This window comes from Typopeltis vanoorti, chromosome 15 (genome assembly GCF_054136105.1).
Source record: "Typopeltis vanoorti isolate ZY-2024b chromosome 15, IOZ_Tvanoo_1.0, whole genome shotgun sequence".
NCBI lineage: Eukaryota > Metazoa > Arthropoda > Arachnida > Uropygi > Thelyphonidae > Typopeltis > Typopeltis vanoorti.
Window position 1 is genome coordinate 75491491 of NC_143563.1, and position 13757 is coordinate 75505247.

The 13757-nt window shown below is 33.6% G+C and overlaps 1 protein-coding gene across 7 annotated transcripts in view; it reads left to right on the top strand.

Moving 5' to 3' along the window:
* LOC150098902 (poly(rC)-binding protein 3-like) overlaps nt 1–13757 on the top strand; it is a 435954-nt gene that overhangs the window by 92853 nt on the left and 329344 nt on the right. The window contains exon 2 of one of the 7 annotated variants that reach the window (XM_090404971.1): nt 581–659. The exons of the other annotated variants lie outside the window; for them this stretch is intronic. The gene's annotated coding sequence lies outside the window, so the exon portion shown is untranslated. The remainder of the gene's footprint in view (nt 1–580; nt 660–13757) is intronic. 7 annotated transcript variants of the gene reach the window in all.

A 13757-nucleotide genomic window follows, 5' to 3' on the forward strand; every position in this document is an offset into this window, starting at 1 on the left:
AGGCTATATATATACACAGTATATATTTATTGGATTTTGTCTATTTTTTTATTTTGATAAATTTATCCATTTCGATGTTTAAGTAATAATAGCAAAATATCTGCAGTAATAATAATACTATTAGTATTATTAGTGTATATATTTTTAAGGAGGAGGAAGAAAGAAGTACGTATTGTGTTTAACCACTTTTTATATTTCGTTCTTTTGTCTGTCAGTTTGGGTAATTCCGGGTATGAGTCAGAGCATAATAGGTGAGCCATAGTTCACCTTTCGCAGATTTATCCTTGTATTTAATCCTGTTTTTAAGCGATTTATTAAACACCATCAGTGCATTTGTACTGCTTTTTTTAAATTTTTTATGTCACAAAGTAATTTCTTAAAAATTTTATTACAAGAGCATCATTAAATATTCTTCAGTCTAAGCTTAAGCATAGTTTTTTTTTTTTTCTTTGATTCTCATTCATTATGACTCCGACGACAATAATAATAATAGTTAAAGCCACTGAATGTTTTGCTGAAACTTTTCTCTTTTTTTATCATTTGTTATTCTAAATGTTATGGTCGTTTTTTGAAATAACAGAGAACCAGAGTGAGATCAGAGAGTAAGTGATACCAGAAGACATTCTTATAATTAAGTGGGTGATTCCTTTGTCTCGAAGGTGAGTTGAACAGTATTTTTCTTTTTAAAAAAAAAAAAAAAAAAAAAAAAAAAAACGAATTTCATGGATTGAATCGGCGTTTTGTAACAAACTCGCCTTTTTGTCCATGATAGTTAGTTGCACAGCTTCAAATATGAATTCACTATACAATATGCATAGCATATTGTACGACTCTTAGCATATGAACATGTAGTGATCTTCATATTCTGTTATTTAAAAATGTCTAAAGAAATTGTGATTTTAAGTGCTATTAGGCATGGTTTTCAGTCGACCTAGCGATCATTGGGGTATTAACACCTATCAATAAGTATTAAAATACTATGATTTGATTCTGTGATGGAGACGCCAGTACAGTTTGAAATGCCACCTATCCATTTATCTTGAGTATGTAATTCCTACTGTCTCTTCTGTTGGATGATTGCGTAATGTTTTTTGTAGGTGAAGACCGTCTAAAATTTCAACTACGTCTTATGCATGACTAACTCTGGCTTTCACAATGCATTGTCACAATCTCTCATTATACATATTATTCTTATGGCAAAGTTTATGCTCGCCGGCAGTGAGTGTAGCATTCACTGGACTATATTTAGAGAAAACCAACGATACTTTTACTATATAGTTGAATATTGAGTTTTGTAGATGTTAAAATTGTTTTGTAGTTTGGTACCCATTACCATTGCAGTAATATTTTTCCTCCTGAAACTGCACTGGTAATAATTAAACATGTTTTTGTAGTCATTTGCTATGTTAAAAGCTTGTTTGCTTGCATATTTTGGAGCCATTCTCAGGTGAATGTGGCATAATGTGTTTGTTTCCACGACCGGAAGTCCGTGAAGTGCACTTAGGGACCTACAGATTGAGCATATTCTACTCAGTAGAAAGACATCAGTTATAACTGAGATTTTACTTATAAATTTAAATAGCGAAAATAAATCTAAAAGAGCCATTCGGAATACAATTCGAATTACTGTGGAAGAAATAAGTGCATATGATCAAGCGACTGTATGTTTCTGTATACATCTATAATTTATTCAGTCAAATTATTTATTTTTCCTAATTTTATTGCTGATTTTCAATGAAGTCACTATTTTAAAATACTTAGTAGAATAACAATAAACTTTTTATTTCTTATTTTTTTTTAAAACCGCAACAAATGTCGATTTCCAAATCAAACTTCATGAAACTTGTGACTTATTTCCGGAAGAAAATTCATGTAAAAAAAAAAAAAAAAATCCTACGAGAAAGATGATGCAAAGATAGGTAGAGTAATCAGAAAATGCGAGTGCAGTACTTGCAGAATGATTTGAATAGGCCGAAACTGTCGGCATGGGAAAATGGATATCAGTTCAATGTCAGTAAATGTAAAGTCATTCACTTCGGCATGATTAGATATCCATTGTCGTATTATATTGGTGGTATTATGCTAGAAGAAACTACTTAGGCTAAGGATCGTGGAGTGTTAGTAGATAGGAAGTTGAAGTTCAGGGGCCATGTAGCAAAGATTGCAAATACAACTCAAAAGATAATTTCAATGCTGAAATGAACTTTGACATATAAAGATAAGGAAAACAGTTTGCTTTCTTACAAGGCCTTGATAAGACCTAACATGGACTAGTGTGCGCAGGTTTGGTTTCCGTTGTGATTCTGATACAGTGGAGAGAGAGAGAGTGTGTTAAAAATGTTATCAGGATTGTGGAATACTGATTATGAAGATGGATTGAGAATTTGTAGACTGCAGACACTAGCAAACAGGAAAAAGAAGGGTGATACAGGATTTCAGTTGATGGAATATTTCAGTTTATGGAGGGTGGGGAAAGGACAACAGGGCATCCTTGGAAGCTGAGATTGAATGCCGCTAAAAAGGGAATGAGGGGTAGATTTTTCTCTCGTGGGGTGGTGCGTGATTAGAATGGACTGCCATTGGATGTTGTGAGTGCAAGCAGTGTGAATGAATGCAAGAATAGGTATGATAGTTGGTGCGTGTAGTATGTGGCCTATTTTAATGAGTCTCTGACTCCCTTAAATTGTTATTAAGAGGTCTCTCTTAATAACAATAATATGAGATTCCACCGATCCTCAGCTGTACCATCATAAGGAAGCTTTTGTTTTGGCTTATACTTGCTGAAATTATTGATAACCTCAGATAGCAGACCATGGCATCACCAGCCAGCATTAAAATAAAAATATTAAAAAAAGATGAAAATCTGTACTTATACTCAATCTTTCTTTATTGAGTATAGATAGATATTTACAGATATTTAATACTTTTTGCTGCCCATGATTTGAGTGTCAAGTATTCCATGCTAGCTGAATAAATGTGTATGGATTAAGAGAGAAATTAATTCAAACAAACTTACAGTACTAAGACAGTGTTTTGAAACCAATTTTAACTTATGGATCTAAGAGCTGAGTTTAAAGCAAAACAGTTCATCAAAGACTGGGGAAACCACAGATATGAGTTCTGAAAAACTTAGAAGAGTGAATAGACGGCAATGACAGAAGCATATTCAAAACGATGATATGGAAAAAAAAAAAACTAGTTTGCACACAAGAATGTGTATGTAGATCTTTGAGCTGGTATGGTCATTTAAATAGAACGGGAGGTTAACGAAACAGGTGTTTGATTGCAAAAAAAGACCAAGATCTAGGTAGATTGATGCAGTCAGCAGTGCCTTATAAGATCAAATATAAGGTCTGGCAGTATTAGTCCTGACAAATAACAGGTTAATTTGTAAGAAGATTGTTGATAGGTGGATAATAATCATATAAATTAAGTAGTATTGTTGTTATACTTTCCTGCGTGCCCCTTGTACTATCCTGCGTAATAAAATTAAGGATGGAGAACAGATTGAATTATTACACTGCCAAGAAAAATTACTTTTTATATTAAGTACAACAAGAGCACATTAATATAAGTCACGCTGCAATATTGGAAAGTGTAAACTTAGTTTAGCTGAGTAGTGGTATAAATCATTCGAGTTAGGTGCCAAGGGGAAGATGCATAGCCGAAGTCATTTACTGGTTTAGTGTTTAACGTTTGCAGTAAAAGGGGTGGGGGGGGGGAGGCAGCAAAAGATATATTTGAGCTGTAATAGGAGTACCATGCTGAAAGTGTTGCTTTTAATTGAATTTTTGTAGGCGTTCTAATTCTGAATTACGTGCAGTAATTAGTTACTTGATGACTAAAATGAGGAAACATTATGGCAGTGATCTGGGGGGGGGGGTAATCATGACAAGACGCTTTTTTTAATAACGAATTTTGTATAACGAACGATTGCATCCTTTATCACACTGGGACGAACAGCCTTCGATACCGTAATATATCATATTATAATACATTCATGTACCGTAAGTATACATTACGGTATATTAGTATACTATAAATAGTATATTTCTCAGGTGAGAAGTGATTATTAAGCAGGGATGCTGATTTGTCATTCCGATTGTTACGTCACACGCGATCGGACTTACTCATTCTGCGTAGAAATGTTTTTTGTATATTTACACTTCACCGCAGGGAACAATGGAATATTTGAATCAGGATCCGATAGGAGTATAGTTTCGTACTTGTAGCATTATAATTTTGTTTTGCATGCTTTTTGCAACAAAGGGGTTTAATTAAAATACAAATTTCGATGATTCGTCACATTTTAGTAAAGATTCTGAACATCAGATATCATTAAATTTCTATCTGAACAAGAGCGAAATTATTGCTCTGTACGAGATTCGTACAATTTCGAAACGTTTTGTAACATTTTGAACCTGCAAGTGATTTGGTTGAATCGAAATAGCTTTCGAGAAAAAGAAAAAGAAATAGCTTTTGTCATTTTATTTTAAGTGAGGTTTCAGATACTTAATTTCAATAAAGTCCGTACAACTAGAGCAAAAGAATAACATAATCCTCTCAGACAAAACGAATCTTATTAATAGGTGCTTAGCCATTTTGCGAAACGCACTGTAAAAAAATGGCCCGTAATTGAACATAGTGATATCTTTTCTTAATATATGCAAGAACGGTTTCTTTTACAGACAGTGCTGCACGTAAATAAAACTAAACCGCTTGGAACTAAATATTATTTTCAAGGTACAGTTATACTGGTGTGAGATTGAAAACTCGCTTACTCTTGAGTCTTATAATTCACAATCGAAAATCTATTGAAAAGTATAATTTTAATGATAAAGGTCAGCGAAATCTTAGAAATACCATAAATAAGAGAAACACCATTTCTTTCGATCTTTTAATAGCATGATATTCATGGTCACAGTGCTATGATTTTTAGATCTTCTAGCCTCTTTCTTAGCACAAATATATTTACTTTGCTTAGTTAGGACACGTATGGATTTTTTTTTTTTTTTTTTTTTACTAAACACGTAATAAAATATGCAATAATTTTTTAACAGTTCCGATTGGAAGTAGACAGCAAATAAACCTCTGCCGGCATTTGGAATTAGTCTGTAACCGCTTTATCTAATCAGATTCATTTTAAAACCACTTGTCACATGTATTCCGATTTTTTTTTGTTTTTTTGTGAAAAACAACAATAAAAAAAAACACTGCTCCGAACCAAAATGTTAGAGGACGACTTATAAAGATAAAAGAATAACCGTGTTAACCAAAACAATGGTTCCGCATCCAAACAGCCAGATCTAAACAGATCCACTTATTTGGTTGTATTGAACATTTTTCAATACAACCAAATAGAAAAAAAACAGCCAGTTACCTGCGCACAGCACTACTGAGGTTTTATATAATGATGCACAATATGATATACGTTTTGAGTTATATCACAACACTATAACCCAAAAGATGTCACTTTTTGTTACACTAGGACAATATTTGTTTCTAAAATCAGATTTCAAAATTCACAAAAGAGATAAACCACCACGCGTGCAGTTAACAGACATATTACAAAGGCTTCATTGCATGACATACTACGGCGTAGTTGATTTTAATCAATCCTATTTGAAATCAGAACAAATAGGAAAATACACTAAAAAAGAAAAGTGGGAATGAAAAGCCATCTCTGTTGTTGTTGTCAATTTCTTGTACTTACCAAAAAAGTAGGTACAAGAAATACTTGTTCTTACTTCTTTTTTTTTTTTTTTTGCCGTTATTATTATTATCACCACTTTCTTTCATTTCTTCACACACAAGAGAGAAAGAGACAGAGAAAAATATTTGAATTTGGCGATGCCTCACAATTGCGTCAGTTTTTATCCATATGATGTGTCAATGTACTGACTCGTATATTACTCGAACTTTGAGATCTCTCGCTTGTATCGTATTCGCAAGTTGGTCTGGGACGAATGTTCATTCAAGTTCTGTCTCTGATCAGAGGTGTTGGCAACCATTACCCTCCACTTATTCTTATCTTGTGTATCTCTACACAAGTATTAAGTTGAGTGCCTCCCGCGAGTCATTGGACTCCCTGGTGTAATAATAATAATAATAATGTCTTTGTCGGCATCTTCCCTGTAGTTTTCCTTGATGATCATATTGGTCAGTCCTCCTTCTCTTAGCACGTCTTAAGAATTTCATTTTCCTCTTCTTGATGTCATTCAGTAATCATCTTTTGTGGTTTGCTTTTACAAGTACCTGTTTGTAACCACAACCATCAATCTTTTTTCCATTTCTTTTCCGATAGTTCATGTTTTTGAGGATCACAATAATGAAGAATATGCATAACAAGTCAACATTCATATTATTGTATTTACACCAAAAAATGTATCGAATTGAACTGCAAGGATCCCATTAAACTTCCTTGAAACGATCGTTACTGGTGACGAAACGTGGTGTTTTGAGTATGAGCCCGAAACTAAGCGCCAGAGTGCTGAGTGGAAACCACCAGAAGAGGGGCATCCGAAAAAAAGTCGCTTGGAGAAGTCAAAAGTAAAGACAATGCTGATTTGTTTCTACGATTCCAAGGGCATTATCCACATAGAATTCGTTCCGCCTGGCCAAACGGTCAATGTGAGTTTTATCTCGAAGTTTTGAAGCGATTGATAGCGAGAATTCGTCGCATACGGCATAAATATCTTGATGCAGACAGCTGGTCACTTTTGCACGATAATTCACCGTCTCATCGTTCGAACATTGTGTGACACACAAACTTGGTGTTTGCTCAAAAACTTGTGATCCAACACACAAACTTGGTTTTTGAGCAAAAACCAAGTTTGTGTGTTGGATCACTCGCCGTATTCACCTGGTTTAGCACCCTGTGGCTTCTTTCTCTTTCCCCGACTTCATTTGCCGATAAAAGGAAAGCGATACGACACCATTGAAAACGTTCAAGCGGCGGTAACCACGACCCTCAACAGTATCCCAAAAACCGATATTAAAAAAACTCATTTAATGAATTAATTGCCGTGCCAAACGCTGTATCGAAGCTGAGGGAGAGTATATTGGTTGAAATAAATGATATGAATAATTATATTTGATCTATGTTTTATTTTCTATCAAAAGTTCGGTTTCTTTTTTGGAGGGTGTATATCGACTTTTCTGTTGAAAATTATTTATTTCATGTTAAGAAGGACTGGTTTTGGCTATTTATATTCTTTTGATTTTGATTTCTTTTTCACATTTTATACCATCATTGATTAGACTTCCCAGACATATAAATTTATTATTCTATGGGGTGGCATTCTAAGATTATATTTAGGTTTTTATTCATCTCTTTACTTATTTTTTTATTCTTTATGATTAAGAATAATATGATTATTATTCTTTTTTGTGTGTGTTTATTTTTAGCCCAAATTTACCACAGCTCTCTATTAGTTTATTAACTATATTTTGCAGATCCTCTTCATTCTCAGTGATTGTTACCATATCGTCAGCAAACTTAGATTATTTATGTCCCCCCCCCCCCCCACACCAATTGAAATGCCTCTATAGGTTTCTATTCCGGCATGACCCTCTCGAGAAGATCCCAAAGAGCAGTGGTGATATAAAACACGTTCCTGTCGGACTTCTCTATATCTATTTATTGTGAACATATATTGTTTATCTTGATTACAGATTGTCGATTCCAGTATATGTTTTTAATTTTTTATTATTATATTTTATTATTATCCTTAAATCCTTTGAATATAGATCAGTGTTTTCTAAGATTCCTTTAAGTTTATCATGAGAGTAGTGTAAAATGCTTTTTCTTAATCTATGAAGCAGAGGTTACTAGACCTGGAACTGGCGCTTTATTTTTCTTCACGTTCATAAGTGCTTTCCTTATCTCTTTAGTTAAAACTGGAAGGCCATCTATTCAATTCTCTTTATTAGTTTTTACATTTTCCCTATTGTCAGGATATAGGTCTTTGATATATTTATTCCAGTGTTCTAAGATATGGATCTTCAGTTTCTTGACACTTGTTATTCAACCATATTTTCTTCACCTTACATTTCTAAGCTATTACTTTATTTAATCTCCTATACACTATTTGGAAAGAACTCAACAGAGACCCCCCCCCTCATAATAAGGTGCATCGTGCCATGTAACGAGTCATGTGTTTGTAGCCTGTATCAATTGGAGGACTATAATGCTCCCAAGTCAACTTGTGTCCAGGTGAAATGGATGCAACAAGGGAATTGATGGAGTTTGAAAGGCGCTATGATAGGATGCCATGTTGCAGGCCTGTCTTCAGAAAATGATTGACAAATTGGTCTATCCCAGGTCAACAAGCAAAGATACCATACCGAGATGGAAGTGCTACCAGCAGTGAATTACCACACTCACCGAACGTGACCATAGGGCGCTTTAAAGGATAATATGTAAAAACCACCATTCATTAGCTTGCACGTTGAATGCAGAGTTCTCGGCATCCACTGGAACACGAATCTGCACAAAGACATTCAGAACTGAGGATAACAACATGGTTTCCATGCTAAGCTCGCAATATCCAAGCACCACATTACCTGAACGAACTTACAGCGTCGTCTCTAGTGGTGCAGAGAGCATGTACGATAAGACGTAGGAGCTTGGAAAGCTGTGTTATGGAGTGACAAATCACGCTACACCCCTCTACCGAGTAGATGTGGCAGATTGTCCAGTGAACGTCCCTTACCAGAGTGCATAACTCCAACAATGAAATTCGGAGGTGGCGGTGTAATATTATAGTCCTATTTTTTTAGGTTTGGCCTTGGACCTCTGTTTGTGGTGTTACAAACAATTGAACTCAGAGAGGTGTCTGCACATTCTGGACAATGCAGTACTTCCTGCTTTGTGGTGTTTCTATGGAACTAGCCATTGTCTCTTTCAGCAAGACAATGCACTGTGTCATAAGACTGCTGCTATAACTGCATGGTTTGTGGACATGAACGTCACTACACTTGATTGGCCTCCAGAGGGCCTTCATTTCAACCCTAGTGAACATCTGTGGGATGAACTGAAGCTTCGGGAGAGGTCAAGGGATGTCCTCTCCACTATAATGCAGGACCTTATTACATGCCTGCAGGAAGAATGGTCCAAAATTCCCATTTACTTCTATCATACGCTTATAGAAAGTATGTCCAATAGGATTGTTGCAATGACTGCAACAATCCTATTGGACATACTTTCTATAAGCGTATGATAGAAGTAAATGGGAATTTTGGACCATTCTTCCTGCAGGCATGTAATAAGGGGGGGGGGGCGCCATGGCTGTTCTTCACACTATCGTGACCCTTAATTTCTTTCCAAGCAGTGTATTAACTTAGACATTTACCTTTTCTATTTTATTGAAGCCACAATTTCATCGATCATCCATTATTTTATTATTCCCCCCCCCCCCTCTCTAAATGAATATTAAGTCTTCTGATGTTTTGAGCAATATTTTCTTGAAATCTTTTCAGGTTTTCATTAATACCTTCCTCCCTGTCCTTATTTTCCAGTTCTTCATTTTCACTATAAAATAATTCTTTAAATTGATTATCTGTTTCTTGTACGTATTTATTTATCATTCCACTTTAAGTTTTTATTACTTTTATTTTTTTTAACATCTTCAATTTCATTTTTATTGTGGCAACGGTAGTAGGGGTGGCACTCTGAACCAGATCAAGATAAGATAAGTAATCATTACGTGATTGGTTGTTCATTTGATGACATCATGTGCTTGGAATGTTAGGAATTTCCCTGGGTTATATGTGTCAGTGACGGCAGTTTTTGTGTTTTGGTTTGCGTATGGAATTATGGGTGATGGTAGAGATAAGGATTCGTGTCATGATTGGTGGGGCACTTTTAACCAGATCAAGATAAGGTAAGGAGTCGTGGGTTGTTATCAGATGTAGATAAGTGACGTAATTTGTTAGTTGTAAATAAGTAACGTTATTGTTTTGAATGGAAAGTTAGATTAGATATATTAGTGGATAATGATTCGTGCTGTGATTGATGGGACACTTCTGACCGGATCAAGATAAGATAAGGAATCATGATGTGAATGTTTGTTATTATCAGATGTAGATAAATGACGTAATTTGTTAGTTGTAAATAAGTGACGTTATTGTTTTGAATGGAAAAGGAAGATATTATTAGTGGATAAGATTCATGTCGTGATTGGTGGAATACTATGAACAAAATAAGGGGTAGGGTGAATGGGGGAAGCAACGTCAGTGTCTTAGATGTGTATTGTTATGAGTTGTAGGTAAGTAAATGGTTTGCATATAGCATTATGGGTGATGGATAGTGATAAGAAAATTTTGGAATGTTTGGAATTTTGCTGCCCCCCTTTTTTTTTGTCAGGGATATCATGTGTGTTGGGTTCGCATATATTACATTGTGGGTAATATATAGAGATAAGTAATCATGACGTTATGTGTTTGGAAATTACTGGGGAACATATGTCTCCCTGTGATATCACATGGTGTTTTGGTTTGCCTATGGAATTGTGAGTAATGATTTTGAGATAAGATATCTTGGAATTTTCCCAGGGTGACACACATCTGTCATTGTCGTCATGTTTTGTCTTTAGTTGTCTATAGATGGCTGTACTAATTTTCCAATACATTTTGGGGGATTTCTTTCCTGTTAAAGGGTGGGAATTCTTAGAGTAGAGTCAGGATGGTGGCAGTGTTTAGGCTTTTCTGAATAATTTAATTATATGCTGGTGTCCCTCAAACAAGCGCGCACACACACACACATTAGACACGAAAAGTCGCTAATGTATCCATGTTGATACTTTAATACGTACCCTATGATTATTCTTATGAAAAAAAAATTATTCAGTATTAGAATTACACTTACCAGAACATACGAGCAGTGATTATTGAAATTACAATTATCAATTGTTATGTTTAAGTTTAAAAAAAATTAACTTACATTATCTAGTGTGAGCTAGTGCAAGTAGTCCTAGTTTTAAAACAATGTGGGATTTAATATCCCCTTAATTTGAATAATGTTTATATCGCCGAAATGAAGCCTATTGGCTCTTTATATTTAAATAAGTTGAACTATGCTTTTTACATAGTTCAACTATGTAAAACTCATTTCCGTTAGTCCCAATTGACTGTTGTCCTCTCCTCTCCTCGATATTTATTTCACAGTCGGGATATTTATATATTTTTTTAATATAATTATTATATTAGATATTCTTTCCAATACAAATAAATAATTATTTATTCTTATTTCAAATGAAAATTAGCTCAGAAAGAAAGAAAGAAATTAAGAAAAATTGTAAAGAAAAAAATTTTTTAACCTCAAATAAATATTTATGATCACAGCAAACAAGAAATTCATCAGCTTTTTCAAACTTTTGAAATTCATGCACTTATTGTTTTCAATGTTTGGTATCATTTAAATGAAGAACGGGTCTGGTTATTAAGTTTGTTAATGTTTTTTTGATTTTTCTCTTCCAATGGTGAGTATTTTTTGTTATATGCATGTTGATTTACTTGTTATCTGCATGCTACAATACCTTTTTATTTTTTTGTCACTTTTCAGGTGAAATATTCTCCACTAAAATTCTGCCTATTAATTTAATACCCATTTCCTTTTGCTTCCAAGAGTTGACAACAGTTTCACTGAGTGGATTTTCAAAAAAAAAAAAGTCTGGTTAGTTTGTGGCATGAAATTTCACAAGGAAAAAAAAATGTTATGGTCTTACTTAAATTTGTATAACTCATCAACGACACTCAATTTCTTCATTTAAATTTACACATTTTATTTGAATGAAATATTATTTACAAATTGTATTTACTGAATCTAACATACAAAAAATAAATAAAGTGAAAAATACAATCTATTTTTTTTGTTCCTTAATCTTATTGTTAAATTTGCACTGTTTAAAGGGTCTTCTCATGCTTGTGGAATCGCCATCATGTGGTTTTTGACAATGTGAGTCTCATCTGAAAGTTAATTTTCATTTGGTGATTGTTGGGAATTTATTACTATAGTAAAATTAAGGGTTGCATATTTATATTTATTTTTTTGAAACCAATAGATATATTTCTGAGCATTATTAAAAGCACAGAATCTTTCGTTTTGTTTCCAAAAGCATTTAAAAGTACATGTTATGTTTTCACGTTTTGGGCATTCAATTTCATTTAAATCAAGAACAGGCCTCCCTATTAACCTCGTTAATGTTTTAGATTTTTCTCTTCCTTTGGCGAGTAAGATTTGATATTTACAGGTTGATTCTATCATCCAATTTCTTAATTTGTCCAAAGATAGTGAACCGATTTCCCACTTCGGCTAATGGTTATATTTTATTAACCCAGAATTCTGTTTTTTAACTCTTGCAGGTAATTGTTTCCAACTACAAGGTGCTTTTGTCAATGCATATCTTATAATAATTCTATCAGAAATACAAATTTCTTTAGAAAATAAATTTGAAGTCTTATTCAAAAGAAATTATACATCAATTATACGAATGATAACTGAAAATTCGCATTTTTCACCCACTGTAGATTTTGCATATTCGTTTTCCTTCATTCTTCTTACATTACTTCATTTGGCACCACAAATAAATTGTTATTTATTATAATTATTATTATTATTTCTCTGATTATTAGCTCTGGTCTTATATTTTATGTTACCTTTCTGTTACAAAATTCTGAACAATTAGAACTTTTCACAAAGAAACTTTCAAAGAATTTTGTGGCTCACCCATTATCAGCTGCAGTGGATGAACGATTACCTTAAGTCCAAAGTCACTCGAATCTATGGTTTTTTCTTATAGTACTGTTTACCCTTACTATGCTCTACCCTGACTGTTCTGTCAAAAATGAACCTTTTGCACAGATGACTCAACAACATGTTTTCTCAAGATGTTTGGATATACTGTTGTTGTGTTTTTATCTTACTTTGTGTGGGTAAAGGTAAAATTTATATTTGTGTTATCTGGAGAGTACAAATATTTTTTCTATACCAAACTTTAAAGATTTAAGTTATGGTTTTGGATTAATTATTTGCTGTCTCTCTGTAAAACAACCAATTCTTACAGTTCAGATTTTCGATTATGTTAATGAATTTTTTTCAGATAACTCAAACAGCGTCAATAAGTAGCATTAGACAATTTCTGAAATAATCAATTACATGGATATCAGTTTTCAACAGTTCCCCCCCCATTCCTGGCATTAATTTCACAGTAGTGATTATTTTTTTTACAATAATTAAACAGAATGCATTAAGGTATAAAGTTATGGATTTGAATATCAAATTTTAATCAGAATAACTGAGGAAAAAATTCACTGTGGAAAAACAACAAAAACACACATCTTTGTTCATTTCAGCTTACAATTGCATATTTATATGCAATTGTAAGATGAAATGAACAAAGCCGAAATGAAATTGAAATACTATTTACAAGTATATTCACAGAGAAAAAAATCGAAACGTAATTACCTAAAAATATTTCACAATATTTAGTTTACACTCTTAACATTTTCCAAAGAGTTCGATAAAGAAAATTTTCGTTACTCACTGATTCTTGGTTGCATTACATCAAAATAGCTAGTCACGCAAAAGAGTTTTTGAATAGATACCATGGTAAGCACAGATCCGTATATTTGACATTGTGTCAGTCTGGAAATGACACCATGCCTCCCTAAACTTTCTGTGTATTCTTTTGTCAACAAATATACACGAACAGTTTTCGTAAAATGTTCGTAAATGTCCCAAAATAAAGAATCTTTAT